Source organism: Felis catus, chromosome D3 (assembly GCF_018350175.1).
Source record: "Felis catus isolate Fca126 chromosome D3, F.catus_Fca126_mat1.0, whole genome shotgun sequence".
NCBI classification, from domain to species: Eukaryota; Metazoa; Chordata; class Mammalia; order Carnivora; family Felidae; genus Felis; species Felis catus.
Window position 1 is genome coordinate 859,635 of NC_058379.1, and position 15,915 is coordinate 875,549.

At 59.5% G+C, this 15,915-nt stretch overlaps 1 protein-coding gene and 1 long non-coding RNA gene across 2 annotated transcripts in view; one reads left to right on the forward strand and one right to left on the reverse strand.

The window, feature by feature from the left end:
- Window positions 1-1,411: 1,411 nt before the first annotated feature.
- On the reverse strand, window positions 1,412-13,560 carry LOC123381154. The gene is made up of 3 exons (XR_006587832.1): window positions 12,717-13,560; window positions 12,534-12,579; window positions 1,412-3,732 (listed from the first exon to the last, which is right to left on the reverse strand). It is a non-coding gene; the product is annotated as an uncharacterized LOC123381154 (long non-coding RNA).
- Window positions 13,561-14,278: 718 nt separating this feature from the next.
- GALNT9 (polypeptide N-acetylgalactosaminyltransferase 9) overlaps window positions 14,279-15,915 on the forward strand; it is a 102,417-nt gene continuing 100,780 nt past the window's right edge. The window contains exon 1 of the mRNA XM_023241249.2: window positions 14,279-15,903. The gene's annotated coding sequence lies outside the window, so the exon portion shown is untranslated. The remainder of the gene's footprint in view (window positions 15,904-15,915) is intronic.

Sequence of the window (15,915 nt, forward strand, 5' to 3'; positions counted from 1 at the left end):
CTAGACTCCTGCCGCCAGTGCATCTGACCCCCACTCCCCCTCGCCACGGAGTCCATGGGGTCCCTCCCCTCCTCTGCACCATGATCCGTGTGCCTGCCTCTGCATCCCTGCTGGCGGCCACCCCAGCCCACACCGTCTTCTCCCTTCCGCATGTGGGGCCGCCGTTGTGGTTCACGTTTGCGGACACGCAGGTGTGGAGGGGGTCCGGTGCAGGTGTGGAGGGGGGTCCGGAGGGGGGGTCCGGGTGCAGGTGTGGAGAGGGTCCGGGTGCAGGTGTGGAGGGGGGTCCGGGTGCAGGTGTGGAGGGGGTCGGGTGCAGGTGTGGAGGGGGGTCCGGATGCAGGTGTGGAGGGGGCTCCGGAGGGGGGTCCGGGTGCAGGTGTGGAGGGGGTCCGGGTGCAGGTGTGGAGGGGGGTCTGGGTGCAGGTGTGGAGGGGGGTCCGGATGCAGGTGTGGAGGGGGTCTGGGTGCAGGTGTGGAGGGGGGTCCGGATGCAGGTGTGGAGGGGGTCGGGGTGCAGGTGTGGAGGGGGGTCCGGAGGGGGCTCCAGGTGCAGGTTTGGAGGGGGGTCCGGGTGCAGGTGTGGAGGGGGGTCCGGGTGCAGGTGTGGAGGGGGGTCTGGGTGCAGGTGTGGAGGGGGTCCGGGTGCAGATGTGGAGGGGGTCCGGGTGCAGGTGGGAGGGGGTTCCGGAGGGGGCTCCGGGTGCAGGTGTGGAGGGGGTCCGGGTGCAGGTGTGGAGGGGGTCCGGGTGCAGATGTGGAGGGGGGTCCGGGTGCAGGTGTGGAGGGGGTCCGGGTGCAGGTGTGGTGGGGGAGTCCGGATCCAGGTGTGGAGGCGGTTCGTGTCCAGGTGTGGTGTGGGTCCAGATGCAGATGTGATGGGGTCCGGGTCCAGGTGTGGCAGAGCCGGATCCTCCCAGGGAGCGCACTCGAGCAACTTCCCGAAGCTGCTACAGGCTTGAAGAAGGGATGCGCTCACGGTGCGAGAAGTCCTCGTGCGAGAACCGGACCGATCACGTCGAGCCAGGGAGTGCGTGATTGCCGAGACACTGCGCCCCAGCACCCACTGAGAACGAGCCCCGACCCTCGTCGCTTGTGGGAGTAAACACTTCGCATCTGCAGACGGGCTTCCGGACGCGCTGCGACGCCTGCAGGGAGCTCCCGATGGCCACACCCTGCACGCCCGGCGGATACCTGACGAGCCCCGGAGCGCCCCACCGCAAGGTGGCGCCTGAGTGCAGACAAGGGGAGCTGGGCTCTGCCTAACTGCTTGGGCGGGGGGCGCCAGGTGGGGCCGGGTGGGGCCAGGTGCGAGGGAAACCAGGTGCAGGCGGCAGGAGCACCGTTAGGGGCCTCTGGCCACGTCTGTGGTGTCCCAGCTTGTGTTCTGAGTTGCAAGAATCATCCCGGCTCGTGGAGCCTCTCCGCCCCTGGGCCTTCCAGCCTCCGGAGCCGCCGTCTCCTTCTCCTCCTCGCCTACCCCCGCCCCTCCAGCCCTGGGTTCTAGAGCCCACGTGCCTTATCAGTGGCCTGAGCTGCAGGGAGAGGCTGCACTCTATTAAGATTTAAAGAGATTTAATGTAAGGAGACAAGTAAGAGAAGGAATTTAATTTAGTGATAAAAAAGTCATCCAATCTCAACTTGTGGACAGAGAACCGGTGCCGGATTGCCGACTGTTCTCGCACATCCGTTATGAAGCAATTAGCTCGGTGGCGGCCGGGCCCGGGAGCGCTGGGCAGGGGCCCTGGAACCGCTCCAACCGCGGGGCCGCACCGACAGGTGCAAACCCGAAACCGGCTCCTCACCCAAACCTGTGCAGGGCTGCTGCCCGGGGGCTGGGGGGCTCCCGGCTGCCCTTCTGGCCTAGTCATCCGACTTCTGGAAGGGCGGTTAGGGGCAGTCCGCGCCCCCGCCTCTTTCTGCCCACGGTTTTAGGAGGCCCAGCAGAGGGTTCGTTTCCAACCACCCTGCTGTCCCGCGGAGGGGGCGGGGGTCCTTCCCCACTCGAGGGGGGGGGCGTGACTCCTCCTTGCTGGGCGGGGGCATGAACCCTCCTCACTGGGAGGGTGGGAGTTCTTCCCCATGGGGGAGGGGGCGTGACCCTGCAGCTGCAGGGAGGAGAGGAAGGAGGGAGGCCGGAGAAAGGACACTGGGCCTGGTCAGGAGTGAAAGGTCCAAATTGCTGAGCAGCTCACAGACGGCTGAGCGCGAGGAGACCCCGCTTGCCGGGGGTGCTGAGCTCCGAGTCTGGGGTGGTGGGAGTGTTAGTGTCACCCGACTTCCCTCCCCAGATTGGGGCCCGTGCCTGGGGTGGCTGAGACCTTGAGTTCACCTTCCCCTCGACCGCCTCTCCCAGGCCCGTCGCCCCTGCAGGGCCGCATCTGCAGCTAATGGGAGTCATGTCTCGGGGCCCCCAGATCACTTCGCCTGCACCCAGAAGGGCATCCGTTGGCCCCCTCGGCGGAGGGTGATCCCTGCTGCTGTGTAGACTCCTGGGTTGGGGTGAATCCACGCAGAGGCCCACGGGGGAACACAGTGGGAGGGGTGGGGGGGTGCGGAGCACCAGGAACGCATTTGGACTGTTATGGCCCGGCAGTAGCAGCTGGTAAAATCCTGGCACGTTTGCTTCCGGCACTTCTGTATTTTTCCTTTGGAGAAAGGTACTCTCTTGTTTTTGTGCAAGAAAGCATTTTCTCCCAAAGAATGTAATCGGTGCAGAAAAGTACCAAGACAGAAATGCAGGCTTCTTTCCCCAAAGGGTTCGTGTGCCAATGAACTCAGGTAGGCAGCTGCCCATGTGATGAGGTCCCCACAGAAATCCCAGGGTCAGGAGAGCTTCCGGGCTGCTGAGCCCACGCGGGTGCCTGGAGAGGGCGTGGAAAAGGAGAAACCCGGCCTTCCCTTTCGTCGATATGCTCCTGCTGCCTTCTTCTGTCCTTCGTCCTCTGACTCTTGTTGGCCGTATCCGTCTTTTTGTGGGTCCCGCTTTACAGCGCTGACGTCCAGTTCTGGGACCGCGAGTCCAGCATCACTTGGGGTACATCCTCCCACGGACCCAGTGCTCAGTCTCCTTCAGGAAGGGCTCGTGGGTCCTGAGTTCCTTCACACTGGGGAAGGCACGCTCTGTGTCCTGGGGGGCGTCTCAGCGGGGACCTGCCGAGGGTCCTGCCTCCCTTGTCCGGGGCAGCGACGAGCCCGCTAGAAGCCGTGGCTCTTGTTGACTGCCTTGCTGTTGAGCGCGGCCGCACGACGCGCTTCTGGGCTCTGGGGTGTCTGGGAGAGTTTTTTTTCTTTTTATTAAAAAAAATTTTTTTTCCACGTTTACTTTTGAGAAAGAGTGAGCAGGGGAGGGGCAGACAGAGAGGGAGACACAGAATCCGAAGCAGGCCCCAGGCTCCGAGGCCTCAGCCAGAAAGAGGACGGGATATGAACATGCCCACGGTTTCCTCCTCTGAAGACGAAATATCGGCGAGCGTGTTCAGGGCTTTGCTCACTCACCAGCCTTTCTCTTTCAAATCGTTCATTTTAGTACCCAAATGGCAACGGTAATTTGGAGGGTGTTTGCTCCAGATCTGCCACAGGGAATAATTACCGCCGATTTGGCTCGTAGAGCACACACAGTCTGTCCACGTCACTCGGTAGCCACCACCCGGGCACACGCGTCCTGACGCTGAGCCCACGACGTCCGGACCAGGATGCGTGTCGTTGCCGTGTGGAAATTCACAGGCAGAGCTGGAGGGAGGGGGACAGAGGCCGAGGGCCAGGCCACCCCGGCCGGGGAGAGGTGGTGGGACACACACAGCTCATTCCCTGACTGCCGCTCCCCAGGGAAGGAGGAAAGCAGGGGCAGGGGTCTCACCGGACCCCTTTGGTGAGGGTTAAACCAAAGGCAGCAAACGGACCCCAGGTTGCTCCGACCCAGGCGAGGTGCGGGGTCCCGAGCTCGGCTTGTCCGCTGGGTCCACCAGCGTCCACGCCGCCGGCCTTCCGACCCTGGAGCTGAAGGAGCACCTGTTGACAACCACTGGGTTTCGGGGGTGACGTGTCACAAAGCGTCATTGGCAAAAGCTGACTGACTCCCCGAGGGGGAACGACAAGGGGCCGGAGCAGGGAGGCCACACCGCCAGGCCCGAGGGCGCCCGGTGAGGACTGGGGGCCCTGAGGTGTCCGGCTGGCCCCATGGGGTCCCACCGCTTTGTGCGTGCACATGCTTGTGGAGACCCCTGCCCCCGGGAAGGTCTCAGGACCCCGCCCCTTGGGATGGGGAGGCCGGGACTTGCCGGAGGGAACTTGGGTGCAGAGGGACCAGATCTGGCCACTGCAGGATGTGCCTCTGGGCGCGTCCTGGAAGGCTCCGGACCCACCCTGGGCTCAGCGCTGGCGTTCCTCTCCTTCAGGAGAGCAGGTGCGTCCTGGCCCCTCCCTGCCTTGTCCCCGCAGGAGAGGCCACCGCTCAGTTCTAGTCTCTCTGAGAATGAGAGACGATCTTGACTTCTATCGGTGGGAAAACTCATTTGATTTTTAATGATTTTTAGCCTGGAAGTTAGTAGATTTTAGGAGGCTCTTAAATGGCCTAGAAATAGGGGCGCCTGGGTGGCGCAGTCAGTTAAGCGTCTGACTTCAGCCAGGTCACGATCTCTCGGTCCGTGAGTTTGAGCCCCGCGTCAGGCTCTGTGCTGACAGCTCAGAGCCTGGAGCCTGTTTCCGATTCTGTGTCTCCCTCTCTCTCTGCCCCTCCCCCATTCATGTTCTGTCTCTCTCTGTCCCCAAAATAAATAAAAATCGTTGAAAAAATAAATAAATAAATAAATGGCCTAGAAATAAAGATGGGCGGCATCCGTCCTGCGGCCTTTGCTGAGCCTGCCCACAGCGAGGGGCGGGGGCTGTTTGGGGGGCGGCAGGGGCACTGGGGGCTCAGTGAAGGGGTGTGTGTGCAGGTGCACCCTGGTGACCCTTTTTTTTTAATGTTTTTTAAATTTATTTTTGAGACAGAGAGAGACAGAGCATGAGCAGGGAAGGGGCAGAGAAAGAGGGAGACACAGAATCCGCAGCGGGCTCCAGGCTCTGAGCTGTCAGCACAGAGCCCGACGCGGGGCTCGAACTCACAGACCGCGAGATCATGACCTGAGCCCAAGTTGGAAGCTTAACCGACTGAGCCACCCAGGTGCCCCCCTGGTGACCTTTTTACTCCTTGTGTTTTGATGAGCCTAAAAGTAAAGCGTACTCTTTCTGGATCATGTTAGTAAATTATGTTTATCGTGGAAACAAATAGAAGCAGGCTACAACCCCGGGCAAGTCACAGTCCGCTTCGGTTCCGTCCGTTAGGCTTTCTGAGTAACTGTGCTCCTTGAGTTTACAAAGCTGAGCGTGTACTCCCCACGGTAGTTGAGGACATTCTCCTAAACATGCGCTGTGTCCTGCCCGTCCCGTTTCTCACGGCACGATTCTCATGACCAGAGACGGTTCCCGCTAGTTGGCCAGTCTTATTGCTGGACTTCTCCGCATCCCGGAGGTATTGGTGGGGAGTCACCGAGGCCAGGCGTCCGCGCAGGGAGCTGCCCGCAGGCCGGCGGCCTCTCACTAGAACAGCTTATTCCAACACGCAGGCTTGTGTTCTTCCTCCAGGGGACAAGCGGAGCAGTGAGTCCTGACCAGGCCACTGAGGCACACGGGGAGGGGGATGGGCTCTGCCACTCCAGGGCTCCGGAAGCTTCCACCACTCACACCTCTTTGTCCCAAGTGGGACCCTGCGTGTGCCTGCTGGCACGGGGACGGAGGCACACAGCACACAGAGGGCCAGCGAGTGCTGGGGAACACGGTCTACCACATTAGCGATAACACCGTGATGAATGTCCTCTACGGACGTGACTGTACCCCCTGCTAGTGTCCTGGGGTGCCCTGACACGGGGCGCAGAGTGTGGGGGCCTTGACCTGCAGCCATTTACTCTCCTGTGGCTCCAGAGGCTGGGTGTCTGAAGTCACGGGGCCCCCACGGCTGCGCTCCAGGGGAAGGTCCTTCTGCCCCTCCCAGCTCCCGGCCAGCAACGCGCAGTGCCCTTAGCTCATGGCCGCATCCCTCCTGTCCCCGCCCTGTGGCCACATGGGCTTCTCCCTGTGTCTCTGGGTCCAGATTTCCCTTTTAATAAGGACACAGTGGTATCAGGTTAGGACCCACCGTGCCCCAGCATGACCTCATCCTAACTATATCTGCAACGACCCCATTTCCAGATAAGAACCTTTGGAGGTCAGGGGCGCCTGGGTGGCTCAGTTAAGCTTCCGACTCTTGGTTTCGGCTCAGGTCATGATCTCACACGTCATGGATTCGAGCCCCATGTTGGGCTCTGATGCGGACAGCGTGGAGCCTGCTTGGGGTTCTCTTCCCCGCCCCCCCTTCTCTGTGCCTGTCCCTCACTCGAGAGTTCTCTCTCCCTCTCTCAAAAATAATAAACTTAAAAAAATAAAAGAACCTTTTGCGGTTCTGGGGGTCAGGACTCCAACATATGAATTTTGAGGGGACACAATTCAACACACAACAGGCTACAGATAAAAAAGGCAAGTGTCCTGCTCTCCGTCCAGACTCCAAAACTTGGGGCACAAGGCCCCATGCCCTGGGGTCCCTCCGACCAAGGGTGACTCAGACGCACAAAGGGAAATACTTTCACTTGAGGCGGTGAATGCAACCGAAGGTAACAGCCTACCGAGCTAGCAGCCTGCGTGGCATCGGACGATTACTATCTCACAGGGCGTTTCGGGCTAGAGACTCAGGAGAGGCTGGGCAGGGGGTGCTGGCCGGGGTCTCATGCAGCTGCACCGTCAGGAGGCTGGGCTGGGGCAGGACCCACTCCCAGGACGGTGCCTCTGAGGCTGTTGGTGGGACACATACATTCCTTACCCCCTGCACATCTGGGGCTGTCGCCCGCGCCCCGGGCAGCGGCCCCACGGGACTGTTGGTCCCACAGCTCAGCCTGGTTTCTGTAGACACGCCCCAGGGCAAGGCCGGCAGGGCCGGGGTCGTGGGGCCACACGGCAGGCTGAGTTTCACCCCAAGCGAGCACCAGGGACCCGGGACACTAGACGTGAGAGCAGGTGGCCGTGGACTGGTCTGTCCCACCTACAGTGCCGATCGCCAACTGCGAAGTACGACACCTCAGTGGGGCCCTTGCTGGCATCCGGGTGCCTGACCCCCTCGGTGACGGCGGGGTTTCCTCCTGGGCCGACGTGTCCTCTCCCGCCTGCGGAGTGACAGGCTCGCCGCTGCCCACCCAGCCTTCTTTCCTCCTGCGCCCTCTTCCTTCTTGTCTTCCCCTCCCCCATCCCCACTCTCTCCGCCCCTCCCTCCTCCTCCAGGGAGCGCCCAGAGCAAGTGCTGGGGACGTCACTCTCCCCACACCAAACCCTCCAACAGCCTCCTAGTGCTCCTGGCAGAAACCGCCCCGCCTCGCCCATGGTGGGGTTCACGGGCGCATTCCTCAGGGTCCTCCAGAGAAACGGGACCGGAGGGTGTGTGGGCAGTGGTGGAGATGCCAGTCCCACGTCTGCAGGGCCAGCGGCAGGACAGAGACCCAGGGGGGAGCCGATGCTGGCCTGGAGTCTGCAGGCAGAATTCCCTCCCCCTGGGGACCTCGGTCTTTTTCTCTTTCAGCCTTCGACTGATCAGGTGAGGCCCACCCACATTCTGGAAAGTAATCTGCTTTACTCAAAGTTCACGGAGTTAAATGTTAATCACGTTCCCCCTCCCAGAAATAGAAAACTCTGTCTCACAATTCATGTGGAACCTCAATAGACCCTGAATAGCACCCCCCCCAATAAAAGCCTCTTAAAAAAAGAACAATAAAGCTGGAAGCCTCACATTTCCTGATTCCAAAACGGACTACAACGCCACAGTGACCCAAATAGTGCATAAAGACAAACACAGAGGCCAGTGGAACAGAACAGACAGCCCGGAAATAAATCCTCACATTGTGGTCAGATTGCTTTTGACCAGGGTGCTAACACCACTCCACGGGAGAGGACGGTCTTTCCCACAAGGAGCACCAGGCGGCTGGGTACCCTCAGGCAAGAGATAGAACCCGGGCCCTCATCTGACAGCATATCCACACGTTAACCCAAAATAGATCAGAGACTTAAATGTAAGACTATAAAACCCCGAGAAGAAAACCCAGGGGAAAAGCTTCACGCTTTGCATTTGGCAAAGATGACTTTGCTGTGACGGCAAGCACTCGGGCAACAACAGAACAGAACAGACGGACTGGGATCTACGAAGACGAAAACCTGTGCATCAGAGGACACAGTCTAGAGAGGGAAAAGGCAGCGCACGGAGCGGGGGAAGACATTCGCAGGTTACATACCTGATAAGGGATTAATACCCAGAACACAGGAAGAGTCCCTAAAGCCTAACAACAACAACAACACCAGAAACCCAAACAATCCGACTCAAAAATGGACAAAGGACTTGAACAGACATTTCTCCAAAGAAGACGAACAGATGAACAGTAAGGACGTGAAAAGTTGATCACACTCATCCCTAGGGAGGTGCAAATAGAAGCCACGGCGAGACCCCACCACACCCCCTCAGGACGGCTGCTGTCTTAAGGGGTGTGGACAAGCCGGAAACCTCACGCACTGTTGGTGGGAACTTGAAACGGGGCAGCCCCTTGGAGACTCCTCAAAAGCACATGGGGTGCCTGGGGGGCTCAGTCGGTGGAGCGTCCGACTTTGACTCAGGTCACGATCTCACAGTTCGTGGGTTCGAGCCCCGCATCGGGCTCTGTGCTGACAGCTCGGAGCCTGGAGCCTGCTTCGGATTCTGTGTCTTCCTCTCTCTCTGCCCCTCCCCTGCTCACTCTCTGTCTCTCTCTGTCCCTCAAAAATAAATAAATGTAAAAGAAAAATTAAAAAAAATAAAAATAAGAAGTCAATAAATCCAACCATTAAAAAAATTTAGGAGTGCCTGAGTGGCTCAGTCAGTTAAGCGTCTGATGTTGGCTCAGGTCATGATCTCACAGCTTGTGGGTTCGAGCCCCACGTCGGGCTCTGTGCTGACAGCTCGGAGCCTGGAGCCTGCTTTGGATTCTGGGTCTTCCTCTGTCTGCCCCTCCTCCACTGGCATCTCTCTCTCTCTCTCTCTCAAAAACAAACATTAAAAAACAAAGCAAAAATGGAATTAGCACACGACCCAGCAATCCCGTCTGGGTGCACACTCAAAAGAATAACATCAGGGACTTCAAGAGATTTGCACACCCACGTTCACCGCGGCATTCTTCACAGTGGCCAAACCGCGGAAGCAACCCAGTGTCCGTGGACAGGGGGCGGATGCACACGATGTGGTGCATACACACAACGGAGAACCATTCAGCCCCCGACAGGAGATTCTGACACCCGCGACTACACGGACGAACCCGGAGGACACGACGCGAACGGAAAGGAGCCGTCATAAGAGACAAACACCGCGTGAGTCCACTTCCGTGAGGGCCTAGAGCAGACAGAGGGTAGAAGTGGGCGCCGGGGGCTGGGGTCAGTGTGGGGTGGGACAGAGCGTCAGGCCGGGAGGACGAGAAAGTGCTGGGGGCTGATGGTGGCCGCAGGGCGGTGCGGGTGTAGTTGGTGCCCCTGAACTAGACGCTTGAAAATGGCTGAGATGCTAAATTTTATGTTACATATTTTACCACAACTGAAAAACCGTGACTCACACCTAAAGAGTGCCTTTGCAGCAACATTTAGGCTGTTTTTCATGCCACGTTGGGTACCGCGGCCTCGTCAGGTTAACACGCGACTAACCACACGGAGGCGGAGGCCGGGTCCTGGGGTGGGGGGGGGGAAGCCGAGAACCCGGGGCCGCGTCCGCAGAGCTGGCGGAGAGAGGCCCGTGTGTGCACGGTCACGGCCTCCCGGGCGGGTACGTGTCGTCGCTGCTGTGTGTCCCGGGCAGGGTGGCGGGGGGAGGGCGGTTGCTTGCCGGCCTCCTAAACCCCCCAGCCCTGCGCGGCTCTGTCTGCGCGAAGGGAGGGGTTGTAGTTGAGACTCACTTTGGCCGGCATGTCCCCCCGTCCCCGCACCCCCACAGAGCTTGAGGGGCATCAGGCGGCCCCGTGAAAGCGGGCAGTGGGCTCTGAGGGAGGCGTTCCGGGTGGACAGCGGCAGAGTAGCGGGCAGGCTTACAAGCCGGCCACCCCTTCCCCACCGCCGTAGGGAGGGTGAGCGCTCACGGCCGCCGGCCACGGCTCTCTCCGGGCCGCAGAACGCGGTCCCAGCTTCCTACTGGGGGTCGTGGGCCGGAAGCATCCTCCAAGCCCGCTCTTCGTCCCCTGGCCGACGGGGTGGCATCGAGAGCCCGGGCTCCACCAGCCAGCCCCTCTCCACTGGGTGCTGGTGGTCACGCCTGAGCCCAGAGACACGTCCTGACCGCCGCCCGACGCGGGTCAGGACCCCCGGGGGCCTCGTGCGTGTGCATCACTGCTGACAGCCGTCCCCTTCCCGGCTCGAGGGTTTCTCCCGGAGGGGCCGGGCCCCAAGGACCTCCTCCTTCCCTGCGGCTCGGTCATGTGACCTTCAGGCCCTGCCGCCCCAGGGGTCCCGCTAAGAAGGATCGCTTCTCTTTTAATTGAATGTGGAAATGTGTTCCGTTGAAGCGGCACTGTTATTATTTGGTGTTGAATTTCAAGTAAAATAAAAATTAAAATTCTCGGCACTGGCTGGCCCGCAATCGTGAATCTCATCTCTGTTTGCCACACAGCGTGTCATGTGTTTGAGAACAGTCCTGCTAATGGATTCAGAAATGTAATTATATTTATAATTGGAAACATAAATTAGCTTCTTCTTTTGTGAGGCTAGATCTGACTGGTGGGTGGCTTGTGTACTGTGTGTGTGTGTGTGCACGTGTGTACATTTGTGATGTATGTGTGAATGCGTGTGTGCACATGTGTATGGACGTACATGTTTGTGATGTATGTGTATTTATGTGCATGTACACGCACACACACGTGCATGTTTGTGATCTGCACATGCATGCATGTGCATGTGCGTACACACGTGTGAGTGTGCGCGAGTGCCTGAGCGCGCTCGTTTGCGATGTATTGTGAATGCGTGTGTGCACATGTGTATGGACGTACATGTTTGTGATGTACATGTATTTATGTGCAGGCACATGCACACATGTGTGCATGTCTGTGATATGCACATGCATGCAAGTGCACACATGTGCATGTGTGTGGTGTGCATGCGCGTGTATGTTTGCGATGTATGTGTGAATGTGTGTGTGCACATGTGTATGGACTGCATGTTTGTGGTGTATGTGTATTTATGTGCATGTACACGCACACACGCGTGCATGTTTGTGATCTGCACATGCATGCATGCATGTGCATGTGCGTGCACGCATGTGAGTGTGCGCGTGTGTTTGCGATGTATTGTGAATGCGTGTGTGCACATGTGTATGGACATGCATACTTGTGGTATACATGTATTTAGGTGCGTGTACACACACATGTGCATGTTTGCGATCCGCACGTGCATGCATGCATGTGCGTGTGCCTGTGCACACGCGCGTGCACACGTGTGGGGGCATGCATGTTTGTGGTGTACATGTGCACACGCACGTGTGCACACACGTGTATGAGTGTGTGCGTGTGCACGCACGCGTGTGTGTGCACCGGTCCATCAGGCACTTACTGAGTGACACTCTTCTCTCACTGCACGCTGACGCATCCCCGGGGAGACCAGCGTGAACAGCAGGACCCCTCCCTTTGCTACTTGGACGGGGCTCTGGGCCCTCGTTCTTCTTGGCTGCAGTGGGTGGGACTTGGGCGGACAGGCGTCCAGGGAAGACACAAGACATCCCCGGGGACCTGCCTCAGGGACCCTGTGCAGATTCTGCGGCTTGAGACAGACAGTGCGATTAGTGACAGGGCCAGGCTACGCGGCTTGGGCCCTGGGTGCCCAGGACGGCCTTCTTGGGAGTAGTCACCGCCCTCCTGGTGCAGCCACCGTGCTGCTACGGGCTTGCCCTGGGCCTTCCCCTCCCGCCCTCACACCTTTGAGGTGCTGAGCCAAGCGGACGCGGTTGGCAAAAAGGTGGCCGACGCTGCTGGTCCCCAGGAAACCTTCTCCAGGGCTCTCCAGACCCTAGTTTTGTTCTGGCTTCAGGCGGCAGCAAGGGGCTCGGGGAGGCAGGGCCCCGGAGCCAGGCCCCGGGGGTCCTCATTCCGGGGCAGCCAATCCTGCAACGGTCGGGGAGGGGCTGACCCTCAGGCCACCCTGCCTGCCTGGCGGGGCTCAGGGAGAGACTGCCAGCGGCTGCTGGGAGACTGCACTTGTAAGAAGGGACAGGAGACAGGAGTGAGTGGCTCCCTGAGGCTTTCAGGGCTGGGCTGGGCTGCAAGAACAGGGCGGCCGCCTGGGCGTCCCCGAGAAGCGCTCCCGAGCCGCCCATCAGCCCACCCTCAGCCAGCCTGCTTCCATAGTTATGGGTGAGAGATCATTAACCCTTATTATTTCAGCCGCTTTTCACTTGGGCTTCTGCTTCTGAGAGCACTCACCTGGGTCCGGGGCCGGAGCGTGTCCATCCAGATTAGGCCTTCTCATCTAGAAAGAAGCGTGGTTTGGGGTCACCGTGTCCACGTTACCATCGAGGCGGCGCTGGCCGGGTCGGGGGGGTTGGGGAGACCTCCCTCCTCGTTTTCCAGGAAAGGCTCGTGTAAGATGGGAATCCCCTTTCTTACCGGCAAGTCTCCGCTGCCCGCAAGGGCCAGGCGGTGGGTCCGGGCAGTCTGCTGCTTTCCCGGAGGCTCCCTAGATTCATTTGCAAATCCCTCTGCAGCCAGAGCTGCTCCTGGGGCTCAAGGTCTGGGGCTGGCGACCCCCTGGCCTTTCCCGCCAGAGGACGGGAACCAGCCCAACCAGCCTCTGTCTGGGCTGGATTTGAAGAGGGCTAGGCTAGCTCTTGTCCTATCTGCCTGGAAAGCAGAGGTTGGACCGGGTACAGCAGGTGGAACCTGGGTCGCTGGACAGGTTTTCATTTTTTCCATCTCCACGGGGTGTCAGCAGTAAACGTTCAGGAAATGATCGAGGTTTCTGGTTGGTTCGGTTTGGTGAGCTGCTGCCTTCGGGCGGGGGCGGGTGGGGGGTGCGCTGCGCCTGCACTTGGCCCGCGGACCCAGCACCTGCTGCTGCACAGGTGCGCTGCAAGACGCATGGCCTCCAGCCCAAGGCCCGGGGGACCCCCTGTGCCCATAGTGCTTTGGGCCGGGGTCTTGGGGGTTGGGGTCTTGCTGACCGACCAAGTCGCGAGGGGCCAGGGTGAGGAGCCCAAAGCCCCACAGCGCCCCTCCGAGAAAAGCACCCCAACTTGGGACAGGAGCCCCTGCGGCCCCCTTCTAGTCCAGTGGTGAGGGTGGGGGGGGGGGGAAGCGCCACGGGCGTGCACGTGACCCGGCTCGGCCAATCAGAGTGGCTCCTGACTCTAGCCATCTGATTGGCCGGGAAAGGCCATGTGACCCAAGTCCCGCTAAAGAGCTGCGACCGGAGCTCTGTGCTGTGGCCGGAAGAAGGCTCCCCGTGTCTGCTGGTGGCAACTTGTCACCGGGAGCGAAGAGGCGGCCTGGAAACAGAGCCAGGAGAGACTTGGTCTCAATGACACTGCGGGAGCACCTGGATCAAGATGTACCTGAAGCTCGTGCTCTCCCCAGCCGTTTTGGCCAACTCTGTCAACATGCGCCCTTCTACAATTTCAGTTGGGGCGTCCGCCGTTCTCAGTGACTGAACAATCCCTGGCTGATACCCGGTAGCATTTTAATATGAAAAACTGAGCTTGGGAGAAAAGAAACCAGTTGCCCAGGGGCTCACGGTGGCTCACGGTGAGCCAGTGTTGGAACTGGAGGCAGAACCCTGGCTGGCCGAGCCCCTGCTCCGTGCCCTGCGGGCCGTGGCGGCTGGTGCCCCTACCTCCGTCGGTGCCGCCGGGGGCCGTGGACTGCTGCGTGGGCCGCCGCTCCGCACAGCCGGTGTGAGGCCAAGTTCTCCTGGGCCGGGAAGGAGCATTCCTCTGCCACTCACCAGTGACCTTGGGAGGCCCCTCCTCCACTCCCTGCCTGCTGCCGGGGACGTGGGACATCCACACTCCTGCTGGCAGCGCCTTCCGGCCCTAGTGCAAAGCTGGCTTCTTGAAGTCATTTTCACAGAACTGGCCTCAGAACCTCAAGGTCAGCCCCCTCTACCCCCCCTGCTTTTCCCGTGAGATGCTCTGAAATAAGAAATTTCTCCTGAGAAAGTGAGAAGCCTGCACTCATGATGTGGCCGGTATCCTGGGCCCAGCAGGGGGGCTGAGACTCACAAATGCTTCCAGAAAATGCAAAGAGTCCTTTTTGCTTCAGTCAAGCGAATTAAGGGGGAGTGGGGCTGGATGCCCGTCCACCGGCACACACACACAGACTTGGTGCCCACAGGAGACTCGCTCATCGCTGCAACACCCAGACGAGGGGGGGCGCTCAGGGGCCCAGGACACCGCGCTGCACGTCGCTCAGACGCAGACCCACTTGCCAGCTCTGCCCTGGGCCCCTTGGATGGCATCTCTCTTGGATGGCTCAGAGGTGGGGGCCAAGCGTCTCCAGGCTGAGCAGGGGGCTCTCCAGCTCACGCGGGAACGTAGCTCCTTCTCTTCCCATATGGACTGACGCCAGCCCCCTCACGCCCCAGCTCTGCAGAACTCCTGCTGTAGAAAGTCCACTTGATTCTTCTGCTGAATCTTGACTGCTTAGTAATCCCATTACTTGGATGAAAGCCTGAGTCATGGGGGTTCCTTGGCATTGGCCTGGCTGCTCGTCAGGGGCTGGGACACTGAGGCCAAGGTGTGGGCACGAGGTCACCCACCTGTTTGCCTTGGCGTGTAGACCTGAGGGGGCTAGTTCCAAAGGCAGAACGCATTATTTGGGATTATGTTCAATGGCATCTAACAAAAACCTGACTATAGTAGGTTAAGCAAAGGAGGACAAATAGGCAGTGAAAGGCTCCAACAACGGCTAGAGCATGTCAGTGAGACCGCAGACTCACTTCCTGCTCCATCATACTTAGTGTATGTCTTTTTGACCTCATGGGTACAAAGTGGCTGCTGTATCTCCAAGCATTGCATCTATATTCAGAACAGGAAGAAGAGACAGAACCCGTCAGGGAAAAAAAACAAGAAAACAAAAAAAAAACTTTCCCGGAAACCCACAGGGAGGTGTCCCCTTTTGCTTCACTGGCCCCCACACACTGGGGAGAAACTGAGTCAGGATGGGGCAGAGCATGGAACCAAGCTATCCGCTGAAAGTGGCCAGGCGGGAAGGGGCCGTGAGACATAAAGTGGGGAGACCAGCATGGGAGGAACTGTAGAGAGTAAGTGAAATTCACATTTTCGGGTTTATTTATTAAAAAACCATAGATTTTGGCTACCTCCGAGCAGTTTTAGGATTGCGGAAAATTGAGCAGACGGTACAGTTCCCATATTCCACCCCCTCGAGTTTCTCCTGTTGTTGACCTCTTACGTCAGTGTCATCAGAGTGGCGCATTTGTGACAACTGAGGGGCCAACACGAACAGGCTGTTACCGAGGACCAGGTTCCGTCCTGCGCTGCAGACTCGTGGGTGTGGACAGAGGCAGCCCCGCGGCTTCGCCACCACAGCGTCACTCCAAGAGCCTCACCGCCCTGCGCACCTCCCGAGCAAGTCTTAACTACGTGATCATTTAACGCTTACGACACCCCACGAGGAAGGCCGTGCTACTAACCCGTCTCACAAGAGAGGACCCTGGGGCAGCGAGCTGTGAGCCACGCTACCCTGGGGACACACGGCTACCCGGGAGCAGAGCCCAAATCGGACTTCAGGCCGCCTGGCGGGAGGGCCACTGCCCCGTGGCACCCGGAAGACGGAAGGGGTGAGTCCCGGT